The sequence below is a fragment of the Papaver somniferum genome, unplaced genomic scaffold, assembly GCF_003573695.1.
Source record: "Papaver somniferum cultivar HN1 unplaced genomic scaffold, ASM357369v1 unplaced-scaffold_5, whole genome shotgun sequence".
Taxonomy (NCBI): Eukaryota; Viridiplantae; Streptophyta; class Magnoliopsida; order Ranunculales; family Papaveraceae; genus Papaver; species Papaver somniferum.
In genome coordinates, this window is record NW_020647637.1 from 800956 (window position 1) to 813386 (window position 12431).

The following is a 12431-nucleotide window of genomic DNA, read 5'->3' on the forward strand; positions in this document are numbered from 1 at the left end:
TACTCTTCCAGAAATGCTCTGGTCTCAACACTCTCTTCGCTTCCCTCCCTAAACCATCCCTTCTCCTCCTCTTTGTGACCGAAGCAAATCCGGAACGACCATTTCTTGGTTTAGGCCAGATTTGTATAGATTGATCTCTCGAATCTAAAGTACTCCCGTGCAGTACATTTGTTTAGGGTTTAGATTTGTTTCTCACCCACTCACCAAAATTACCAAAATCAGCAGAAAAGATTTTCACCCACAAACAATAGGGTAAATAAAACTCACCCTATTATATGACTTTTATCTTCTGCGGGGAAACCTACGGTGCATCCAAATGTAAAAATGTCAAGAACAAATAGGATACTACCAATATAAGTTTTTGATTTTATTAAGAAGATGATATTGAGACTAAGCTTTTACATAAACTCTAACTTAGAACTCACAAAACTTTCCTCTCAAGACATCTCTCAGTATAAAAATAATTCAACCCCTTTTGCAATGCTATCTTTATTCCCTTATATAGGCATTTACATTGTGGATGAAAACTAAAATTACATGGTGGATGACAACTAATAAAGCCCATTACTTCTTCTACAATTTCGACTATCTTTGCCCGATATTGTCTCCAACCATCATGCTGATGTTGGTAAGTCAAACTTTTCCACTCAAGCAGTGTCAAACTTTTCACGTGAAGCTTATCCTTTTGGCATAGTAAAGAGTGTTCAGTCAACATCATCTTCGCCCTTTTATTCTTCCTCGCACTTTAACGTATCTTCACATTCTATCTTCATCGCATTGGGATTCATCGCATTCACTGTTGAATTGACGTCATCGCTTACCTCAATAATGACCAATTAAGATTACACTCTAATGTTTGCTATGAATTATTCTCACACTTATTAGGTTGTCTAAAATCATTCCACGTAGGCGATGCAATATTTGAATCCACATTTTACCTCTTCTCGCACTATTTTGACGAACGAGGAATTGTAAGAGAATCATATGACCTTCGCAATCGCCCTGTCTTTTGAGATTCCTTATAACCGCCGACATAATTCCATAGTTTTCGCGTAACTGTCTAGCATGTTGATAATCATCCCTTTTGACTGACACGTCTTTATTTCTATCCACTTTTGACACGTGTTAATAATCTCCCGAAATAACTGCCTTTGAATAGAGATTATTCTCTCATTAATTCCTTAATTTATTCTTCTATCTTTTGAACTCCCTCTTCTTCTCTGCAACTTTCTCTTTCTCCATACTCTGCAATTTTTTCGACTTGATCTTTATGTCAAGTCGACCAGACGCTCTTCCTACTGTCGATTGTCCATCAAGGTTAGTTGATTTTGCTTGAATTACTTTTGTTTTGTGATTTTATCTTTTCTGCTATTGTTGTGGTTCTTGAGTTTGTTTCTTGATCTTCTGTTGATGTTGTTGTAACTCTTGAAGTTTGATCATATTCCCGTACTATAGTTTTTCCTACTTTAGCCAAATGCCGCCGAAATCAACCAAGAAACCCTTGTCTGAATTCCAAGAAGAATTAGAATTGAAATGATTTAAGCTTTCGATTCCAGAGAGTTCTTCACCGACCGCTTCTCTATATTACAACTGGCTCACAAAGGAGAAATGAAATGCGAATAGAATTGTCGTTACGCTGGGACAACTACAAGCAGGTTTACCTATCCCTATTTATGATCCAGATAATCCTTTATTCTATCAAATTCTTTCACATATGAAGCCATAACGAGGAGTGTTTCAATTATGTGGTAATACCATTCACATTCTCCGTGAGTTCTTCCTTCGCGCATCAGGTGAATGTTCTTCATGCTCTAGCTAATCCCTACAACCCCAAGGACTACACCGTCGAGTCCTTCTTCAAACAATATAATATTCACTTTGTCTCTCGCAAAGAATCGCATTGGGGTATTCGCTTTAATCGATCAACAAGGATTGAAAAGGAGGATAAGCTTATGCATGATGTGGTTTTCACAGCAGCAAGAACTCCAATCTTCGCTTTTCTAATGATGAATCTTGGATACGGTTTCCTTTGATTATTGAAGGACCCTTTGTTTGGGGAAAATCGACGATGGATCTGCTCACCTAGGTCCTGATGAAGGTCATATAGTGGAGGTTTAGAGTCCTTGGTCTTTTCACCCGGCTGAGAAGTCTGATAATGTATTTTTCTCGACTTCACATTTTCATTTCCTGTTTCTCTATTATATTCCATGCGATATACTTGAATTTTTGATGTTTTCAGCTTGATGGAGTTTAAGCTCGCCCACAGAACAAGGGCTAAAGGAGTAAGAAATACTAATTCGTGTAATTTTTTCATTTTTCAAAAACAAATATTGTTGCCTCTATTTCTTATCTGTTTTGGTTTGAGAAGGGGATTGCTGGGGGGACTTCATCTCATCCCAAGGAAAAAAGGAAACGTTATTCTCCCAAAATTTATGTGAATGTGGATCTAAAGGTTGGTACCCTTAAAGATGCACCAGGTTGTCAAAAGCGTCTTGCGAAGACTAAGAAAAGGGAAATCATCCACCCTGCCCCTTCCTTCACATCCTTCTGATGGAGTTCCTGAAACTTCTACTCCTACTAGTGAGGTCCCCATTACTGAAGAGCTCATTACTGAGTCTTATGTTGTGAAAGAGTCTCAAATCGCTGAATCCTCTGCGAAGGATAAGAATGCCTCTGCAAATCAACCAAATACTTCCAATGTTAATGACTCGCAAATCAACCAAATACTTCCAATAAGACAACTTGCGTGAATGAGAATGAATCTTCTTTAAATGAGAAGCGGATGCTTGGGTCCGATGCCTTCGCCTTTAGGACTCATTTGTCGATATTGAGTATATTACTAGGATCTTCAATACGGGAAAATCTTCTAGCAATGACCCGGATTTCTCCCAAGTTTGCAATGCGTTGACAAAGTTGGGTTCTAAATCTTCTCCAAACAAACAAACCACACGTGAGATTGCCTCTGCCATAAATTTAAGGCAGCACTGCGCCTTGGACTATATGGTAAAGCAATATTCTTATCGCATTTAATTTTCCCTTCTTATGGCGCTATTTCGGTTATTAATGATTCCTAATGATCCTAGGAGGGTCTTCGTCGCTTGGTGCAATTGGATCAAATTTCCAAGCTTCAAGGGGAAGTATCTAAACTTCAGGGAGACGTGTCCCAGCTTCTAGGGGAACTAACTGTTGAATCAAACGAAGTTTCTAAGATTTCTACGAAAAATCAAGAGCTTAAAGGAGAGATCATCTTGTATGTCGCATTCATTACTCCCTCTTGTGTTTCAGTTCTTGATTTTAGGTTATTCGTATACAAAGATCTTAATCGAAACCCGTAAATGAGTGCTATGAATTCCAATTTGCTGCTGAAGATGATATTGCCGAGAGTGCGAATTTGAAAAGTCAAGTGGATCATCTAAACTCTGCACATTCATATCTAAGAGACCACATCGATAATTTGAAAGTTGACAATCTCGACTTAAATAGACGAGTTGTTGAGCTTAACTCCCAAGTGAATCGCCTCACAAGGTTATTGTATAATTCTGATGAGCTGAATCGAACCCTAAGAGATGAAGTTCGCACTCTAATGAAAGAGAAACTTGTATTGGTGCGTGATAAAGCTTCATTCGGCCTTGAATATGTAAAAGCACAAAAGGTTTGCAAGAATCTCAGAAGTCAACTTCATGCTCAGAAGAATCTAGTCTTTAATTTGGAAAAAGATAAGAAAGTTCTATCTCGCGTAAATAAGACCTCTTTCAACAGGCAAGTAATACCTCAACAGGATGCTAATAAGACCCAAAAATAAATTTAAAACCTCTATCTAGGGAGGCTAGGTACCCAATCTTTAACGTCCACCCTAGTTCGCACATGACGCAAGAGGCACAATTATGTGATACCTAACGCGTGTCATATTAGGGAACGTCGGCGTCATATCGGGGAGCATGAGCTCGCTTTCCATATCGCTGATATTCTTCGCATCTTGTGGTGACTTCTTTCGCATCATCATACATATAAGGCCAGAAATAACCTTGTCTTTTGGTTTTATGTGCTAGAGATCTTGTCCCACTATGGTTACCTGCATCTCCACAATGTATATCTTTTTTTTCGGATTCATGAACCTATTGAATGGATACTAATCGTGCGACCTACTTCAACGGAACCAAGAAAGTTCATGGATATATCGCGCGAAGAAAAAGATGAAAAAGATACGAGTTGAGTTCACTACGTCATCAACTTCGTCGAGCAGCCAATTTTCTCAACTCTTGTGATTGCACGTCAAGGAAGCTGCATCACTAGCGAAGAAACATAAATATAAGTTTGACGAATCAAGTAGTTCAGTGTAGAGGCGAATTAACTCTTTCATGAATACGTCTTACAAATGCGCATGTTTTCATCTGTCTTACAAGTGCGAAGATTCCGTGGAAGTGGAATCTTACTACGACGTCCAAATATTTCCTTGCGAACACAAATATTTTCTTGGCAAACACTTGCTTCGCATATATTTTCTTCACAAACATTTTCTTCGTATATTTATCTTCAATTCCATGAACTCCTAGTCAAATTGGAGTAAACCAACGAAGCAAGAAGCAACCTTCGGGCGAAGTCAACTCAGCAATTGGCGAATCTAGGATAGTTCACGAAGCTGATTAAAGCCCACTAAGATTTATTGAATAATAAAACATCCCATTACAACGTCAACTTAGACGAATGACAACTTCATGCAATATATTTCTCCCGCGAGATTGATATAGCACCGAATCACATTGAAGCTAACATTTTTACTTACAACATATATAAAACTTGATTTGGTTCATTACAATACGACAATTACACAATTATAAAAGACCGAGAAATATTTCAAATATCAATTGTTAATATTCCTTTTAAATATTTGCTTTGCTTCAAATGATATGGTGTTTCACATGGAAAGTAGTAGGAGGCAAAATAAGACCTCACAAGGGCACAATAAGACCTTAAGACCATGAGTCGATTCAAAAAGAACAATTAGGAATCATTTCATGGGAGGTATCTATCAAATGAGATGAAACAAGTCATACAACTGAAATCAAAGAAACAAAACAATTTGATCTTCCACATAAATGAAACTTGTTTGGCCTCTGAAATTTTGAATGCTAATTTAAACTCTTATTTGCATTGCAGCACAACATGGGACGGAGAGCAATGATTAGTGGGTTCATATGCTTTGTTCTCTTATTGGCATTCGAAGATCGATACTTCTTATTATTTATACTTCTCATCCAATACTTTTTACTTTGCTACTTATACTTCGAGGACTGATACTTCTTATATTTCAAGGATTGGTACTTCTTATACTTCTTAAAGGATACTTCATACTTCGTATACCTCGGGGAATGATACTTCTTATTTCGTATATACTTCGCAGAGGAAAGGTACTTATGGAAACAGATTGATACTTCTATACAACAACAAATATAAAGGCACAACAACAACAAAGCTTCGTAACTTCACAAAAGAATAGGGGAACGTATATACTTTTGAAGCAAGGTGTATTCTTTCGCTCAATTCCTTCATTAACAAAGATCAAAGCTTGCAATACTCAAAACGGATATTTTCTTAAGGACCACTCTTCAAGAAATACTCAAGAAAAAAAAGGCAGAATGTGAGTGCAAAAAGTGTGACTCGACACATGGCGCCTTATAACAACCGAAGCAACTTAGTATTATAGGATTGTATATACCTTGTCTTATCCTAGTTTTCTTAGTTTGTAAGCAAATTAAAGATGTAAATGTAATTTCCTCTCCTAACTATCCTAGTCCTGAAAGAAAGAGATTCAGAAAGGGAGGCAAATCTTATCATCTTCTTCCACCACCACTTAGGACTAGAACTTCAACCAAAAGTCATTAATGGAGTCCAAATGTAACCTCAATAATCATAGTGAAATAACTCGTGGATTTTATGGATCGAACCACGTAAAATGCGGTGTCAATCTTTACATTCTAGCACTTATATTTTACATTTCGATGATGAATGATGTTTAGATCTAGGAATTGTTCTTTGGGGTAATTTGTAGGATTTCCTTCAGCTATATCCACCACCATGAAAGTCATTTCATGAATGTGATACTTTTCTTTGCATATCATTAAGTTTCAACCACCCATATACTTTTCTTTACACCTCAAATTGTGCATCTGAATTTTTGGTGGATTCTCAAAAGGGAAAATATATTCCTAAAACCAAATCTTTCAAAAAGTCGTTGCAGACCAAGCTTTAGCAATCAAAGAAGAAGTTGGAGAGAATTCAGACGAGGAGAAGAAAATTAGAAGGAAGAAAAAGAAATGGAAGAAAAAGAAATGTAAATTGAAGTTTTTCCTTCCAAGATTGTAGCACTGCATGGAGTGAGATGGAACATGAACAAAGGGAGCGAAAGATGGTTGTGTTACGAGGAGCTACTGGAATTATGAGGTTCCATGAAATTTCCACATGTTTTCTCTAGGTACATAGCTAGCGTTTTATAAGAGCAAGTCTTATGGTGGAATCCAAGCTATTCAAATATGGAAAAAATATGGAATATCAAGTCTAATGGCTTCCAAGTTAGGGTCTTTCACACTTTTTCCAAGGGATGTTCCAAGGTTTTGTGGAATGCAGCGGGGAATCCAAATGGAAATGCTAAAAAGAATAGCGTAAAATGCTAAAAGGAATTGCGTCCAATAAAATTAGTCAGTGATTAGTTTCTTGATTTAATAACAAACAATGTATACATGTCACATTTTTACTAGTGGAATCTCTTTAAATATGTTTTCCTAAAATTAAAAAACCAAAAGAAGATGTGAGACTCTTGCTATTTTGTATCTTTCCACCATTAGAATTGCACTTCCATGATCTATTCCAGATAGTGAGGTGGCATGAAATTTATAAGATGGAAGTCTTCCACCATAAGACTTGCTCTAAACCATGCTCCCCTATTCAATAAAATTTAATCGATAATCTAAGGCTTAGTTTGGTATTGTTGTAGCTTTTATAAAAGCAGTTTTCTGCTGTGCGTTGTTGTGCTGTTTGAAAAAAACAGTCAGAGGTTTGGTAAAATATTAATTAAAGTAAAAGTTGATTAAAAAAGCAATCATAGTGTGTTAGGTAAAATATCAGATTCAACCATTGTTGTTGTGGAAAATGACAAAAAAAGACATATCTCTGAAAATAGTTTTACTCAATTTTATTGGTTTTAAAAATAATTATTTTTATTACAATTAATTGTTTTTTTTTGTTTGAAATTTTTTAATAACATTTAAAAATCATAATCAATGATAAATTAAACAAAGTTTTTAGTTGGCAGCCTAGCAACAAGCTGGGCTCCAACACCTTTCTGAATAGCAATGCCTAATCTATGAAAAATAAAACTACCATAACCACTACCAGCGTCGTTACTAACCAAACAGTTCTTCAGACGCTTGAAAAAACATAAAGTATCCTCACTCAATTCTCCTAGAGTAGAAAAAGCTAAAACACCCAGACCATAACCATGGGAAACACACTTGTCCAAGTATTTAGTGTGTTTACGTGAGATCGCACTAGATATAGCTTTTCCGTGGACGAAAGAGCGGATTCCATCACCAGTGAAGGGCGAGACTCCTGTGACATCCATACAAACATCCTTGCCATTTTCCCAGTTGAGCACAAGAATGTCAGCAGGTTTCAAATCTTTGTCGTCCTTCGTCAGAAAACCTAGAGAAACTTCCTTACGCACCGGCACACTAGCTTTTTAACAAATGTCAGCGACTACATCACGAACAAACTCATGTCGGAACTTAGGGCCGATATCCTTAGCACAATGAAGCGCGTGATCCCCAAAGATATCCATAGATTTGTTACAACTTGGGCATAATCCATTCTCATCGAACAGTGGGATACCAAAGCGATAGCAAAGCACAGCTCTAAACTGTCTAGGTCCAAGGCACCGATTAATCCCACTGATGGGTACAACCAATAAATGATCTTGTGCATGCTTGATACGGTTACACTTCAAAAAAATGGAATCTCTTGCAGACATAGAAAATTGGTCTGGGATTTGCTTCTTAACTGCATCGAAATAAGTGACTGTCAGGGAGTGCATGGAAGGGGGGGGGGGGGCAGTGTTATCGATACAATATGTAGAAGGTAAACCACATACCTGAATAAATTTCTGAAGTGCAAACTGATAAGCAGGGCCTTTGTCCTTTGAGAATGAACTACCAAGAATCACCTTTTGCACCGAAGTAGTCTGACTCTGAGAAGCGAGGTAACAATACGCGCTGGTATCATCCATGGTGTAAATTCCAAGTCCATCATCTTTGATAGGCAAGGTAGCGCTTTTGTAAAGGACCAAACCCCGCACCATCACCCGTAATTAGAAGTCTCAGGTACTTAAGTAGATGATCATCAAAAAGGGAAGTGGATGATTGCAGGGCTTCGGGGTTGGTAGTACGCATTGCAAAATATAATCTAGACACTCCAGTGCAATTGCGAAGTAATAGCATCTCACTTTGGGGGTCTTTGAGTTTCTTGATTGCAAACATTAATTGAACAATATTATTCACCCTGCTCAACAACATATCACTAATATAATTCAAATCTAAACTCACTGGTCCACCCAAAAGTTTAACACCATTAGGAGGTCTACCAATATCAGCAGGGAAAACACCATCAGTTGTGCTTCTAGGATCAGTAGAAGGCCAAAAGACTTCTGTTTTTTTATATTAAGATGTAAACCTCTGTATGGTCCTTCAGTTTCGATTATACTCAAAGCCTTGTATACCTCCAATGTATCGCCAATAATTGTACCGTCATCAAGGTACCAAGCGTGCAGGTCGAGTTTGCATTTAGAAGCAATCGTCTTCGCCAGTGGGTGGAGTGTCAACGCAAAGAGAAATGGACCGATAGGATCCCCTTGCTGAACTCCAAGTGCAGACGACAAAATATAATGGTCGTAATAGAGTTTAGCAGGTTTTAAGTAACAAAATTCAACCCAACGAGAAATACCTGGGCAATGAAGGCGGACTTCATTGATGAGGTGTGATCTGCTCACCATGTTGAAGGCATTGGAAAAGTCAATAAGCAGCATTGACATTTTTTCCGAGTGACCTTTCAACTCCATTAACCGATTTACATCATGTAAAATACTTTCTCCACCAGCAGGAATACCAATCCCGAATTGATAATCACCCAGGTAAGAATACATATCCTTTCCCACCGAGAAAGCAGCCACTTTTGACACCAATCTACGGCACACTGTGCCAACAACAATGGGTCTAATTCCACCACCAGGTTTAAGCAAAGGAGTTAAAGGTGCACTGGCGATAAACTCACCCAAAACCGCAGGACATTTTCCAGCCAACCAAAGGTTGACGACTTCTGTAACCGAAACGAGAAGATCGTTTGCGACCTCTGCAGCTGCCCCACTGATTGCGTCGACTAAATGTTGAGCACGCAAACCATCTCGGCCACACGAATTGCCCTTAGGGAAGCTCTTGATAGCCCCTAAAACATCCTTAGACTCCACTGTGATTGGATCAACTACGCAAGCATCGTCGGAAACAATAGGAGGCGCGGGTGGATGCTTGTCTAGCAGATCGTGGTAAGTGTTCTCGTTGCACGGAGCCACCCCAGACGAAGACAACACCCTGATGGCAGCTGCGAAATGGCCACAATTTATTTTCTTCTGACATGCTAACAACGCAGCTGCTTCCTTCTTCTTCTCATCTGCTTTATTAGACCCATTGCGTAGAGGCTGTTGTAGTAGTTTATTCAACAGGATGTAGCAACCGTTAGCCTCCTTCCAAATAGCCAGGGCTTGGTTAATGGCTGCAATCTGCAGCCTTTTCCTATTGCCGGACTTCTTCTCAGTGAGCTCTTCGGCCTGTACAAGGTTAATGTGCAGATTGGGAGAAGGATAAGATGCAGCCAAGCATTCAGGCTACCAGGGTTAACGATTACCCTGTCAAGACAAGTCTTCAAAGCTCTCGCAAAAGACAACCTGCATTTATGAGGGATGCTGGTGACCGTGGTAAACTGCCTTTGCAGTACAGCGTTAAGAAGATCAGTTGACAGGGAGAATCCTAGAGAAGACAAGGGGGATCCTTCATCGTCATCATCCTCAGTGAAAACGACAATACTATCTACAGCATCGCAAGCCATAGAAATGGCAGGACCCAAACACACTGACGAACTCTCACCTGGTTTATCCAATCCATGAATAAGAAAACACACTGACGGACTGGCAATGATATCTCTATGCGTTCCCTTCCTCCCTTTGCAGGCCTTCTTCCAACCATGTAGTTGCATACAACTGCAACATAATTACATACGTAGACGACGCAAAACATTCTCCCATGCCGCGTAAATGTTCAAGTTCTGAGCAGTCAAATCCCTGCAGATGATCCTACTATCTTCAGAGAATAGGTGCTTGTCATAAACGTGCTTCAAGAAGGATCCTTTCACATAGCCTCTACCATTAATTCCATCTGGGAAACAAATTTTCTTGGAAGGGCAATGGCAAAGGCCGTCATCTGATATGGCTTCATCCAAGGAAGAAGAAGAAGACTGAGAAGAAGAAACTGCATACGGACTGGTGCAGGAAGAAGCCCTAGTGGTAATAGGCATTGCGACTGCAAACTGAAAAAACCCTATAAAGGAAAAACACGAACCCTAAAAAAACCCAAAGAACAGCGACCAAAATTGTAAGCAAAATCGAGTGGAAAACTTGGAAAAGAAAATTGGGAAAACAATCAGAAGGGAACCGGAAAACAACGAAGGAGAAAACAACGGATTCATGGTGATTGCGAAGGAATTGTGGCATTAAATATAAATATATTAAATATTAAATTTACTAATTGTTACTATTATTATGATTGTTAAAAAAAATAAATTTACTGAACCACTTTTTAGTATGTATATATATATATATAATTTTCAAACAAAAAATCAAATTAAAACTAAGTAAATATTTAATTTCTTCATTAATATTATTAAGAGTATTATTACCAGAAACTAGTTGGAAGACTAACAAATATTTAATATTTGTTTTTATTTTTATTTTTGACAAATTAAATGAAATGGTATCATAAAATAGTTTGAAAATAAAATATAATAATATTTAAAGAATAAAATATCCAAAATAAAAAATTAAATATAATATTAAAACGAAATGAAAGGCTGTTTTGGGAGCCCTCAAAAGCTTTCCTAAAGGCACGTCGTGTGGTCGTGATGGTCTACGAGCGCAACACCTAGTTGATGTTCTTAGTGGAGCAGCGGCAGCAGTGGCGGATGACTTGCTTTTGTCTCTTTCTGGGGTTGTCAACCTCTGGTTGGCTGGAAAATGCCCTAGTGAATTAGGCGAATACATTGCTAGCGCACCATTGACACCTTTGCTTAAGCCGGGAGGAGGTCTTAGGCCCATTGCAGTTGGTACAGTTTGGCGTAGATTGGTTTCCAAGGTGGCTGTTTTTTCCGTTGGAAAGGACATGACCTCTTATTTAGGAGACTATCAATTCGGGGTTGGTGTTCCTGTAGGAGGGGAAGGTATTTTACATGCTGTAAATCGCCTTTTAGAGATGAAGGGACTTTCGGACAACATGTCAATGTTGCTAATTGACTTTTCCAATGCTTTCAATATGGTGAGCAGGTCTCAGCTCATTAAGGAAGTCCGTCTTTATTGTCCAGGTATTTCTCGTTGGGTAGAATTTTGCTACCTTCGTCCGGCTAAGTTGTATTATGCCCAACATATTTTTTTCTTCTGCTCTTGGGGTGCAGCAAGGTTCCCCTCTCGGTCATTTGCTATTTGCTTTGACTCTTCACCCCTTAGTGAAGTCCATTGCTTCTCGTTGCACTCTTGATTTGCATGCATGGTACCTGGATGATGGTACAATTGTTGGGGATACTTCGGAGGTAGCTAAGGCTTTGCGTATTATTGAAACTGAAGGACCAAGCAGGGGGTTACACCGCAATATAAAGAAAACAGAAGTATTTTGGCCTTCCCTCGATCCCAGAAGTACAGCAGATGGTGTTTTCCCCTCAGATATTAGTAGACCTTCTAAGGGTGATAAACTTTTGGGAGGTCCTGTGAGTTTGGATATGGACTTCACCAGCAACATGTTGTTGAACAAGGTGCACAAAATTGTTCAATTAATGGATGCGATCAAAAAACTCAAGGATCCTCGAAGTGAGATGCTTTTACTTCGCAACTGTACTGGTGTGTCTAGATTTTATTTTGCAATGCGAACTACCAATCCTGGTGCTCTACAACCTGCCACCGATCTTTATGATGACAAGTTATATCAGTATTTGAGGCTTTTTATTACTGGAGATGGTGCGGGTTTTGGTCCTCTACAGAAGAGATTAGCTACCTTGCCTATTAAAGATGGTGGACTTGGCATTTATACCATGGCTGACACTCGTGCTTACTGTTTTCTTGCTTCTCAGAG

The 12431-nt window shown here is 38.7% G+C and overlaps 1 long non-coding RNA gene across 1 annotated transcript; it reads left to right on the top strand.

Annotated features, from left to right (window-relative positions):
- The first annotated feature begins 1204 nt into the window (after positions 1-1204).
- Positions 1205-4157, top strand: LOC113342960. The gene is made up of 3 exons (XR_003356932.1): positions 1205-1317; positions 1456-3003; positions 3084-4157. It is a non-coding gene; the product is annotated as an uncharacterized LOC113342960 (long non-coding RNA).
- The last annotated feature ends 8274 nt before the right edge of the window (positions 4158-12431 follow it).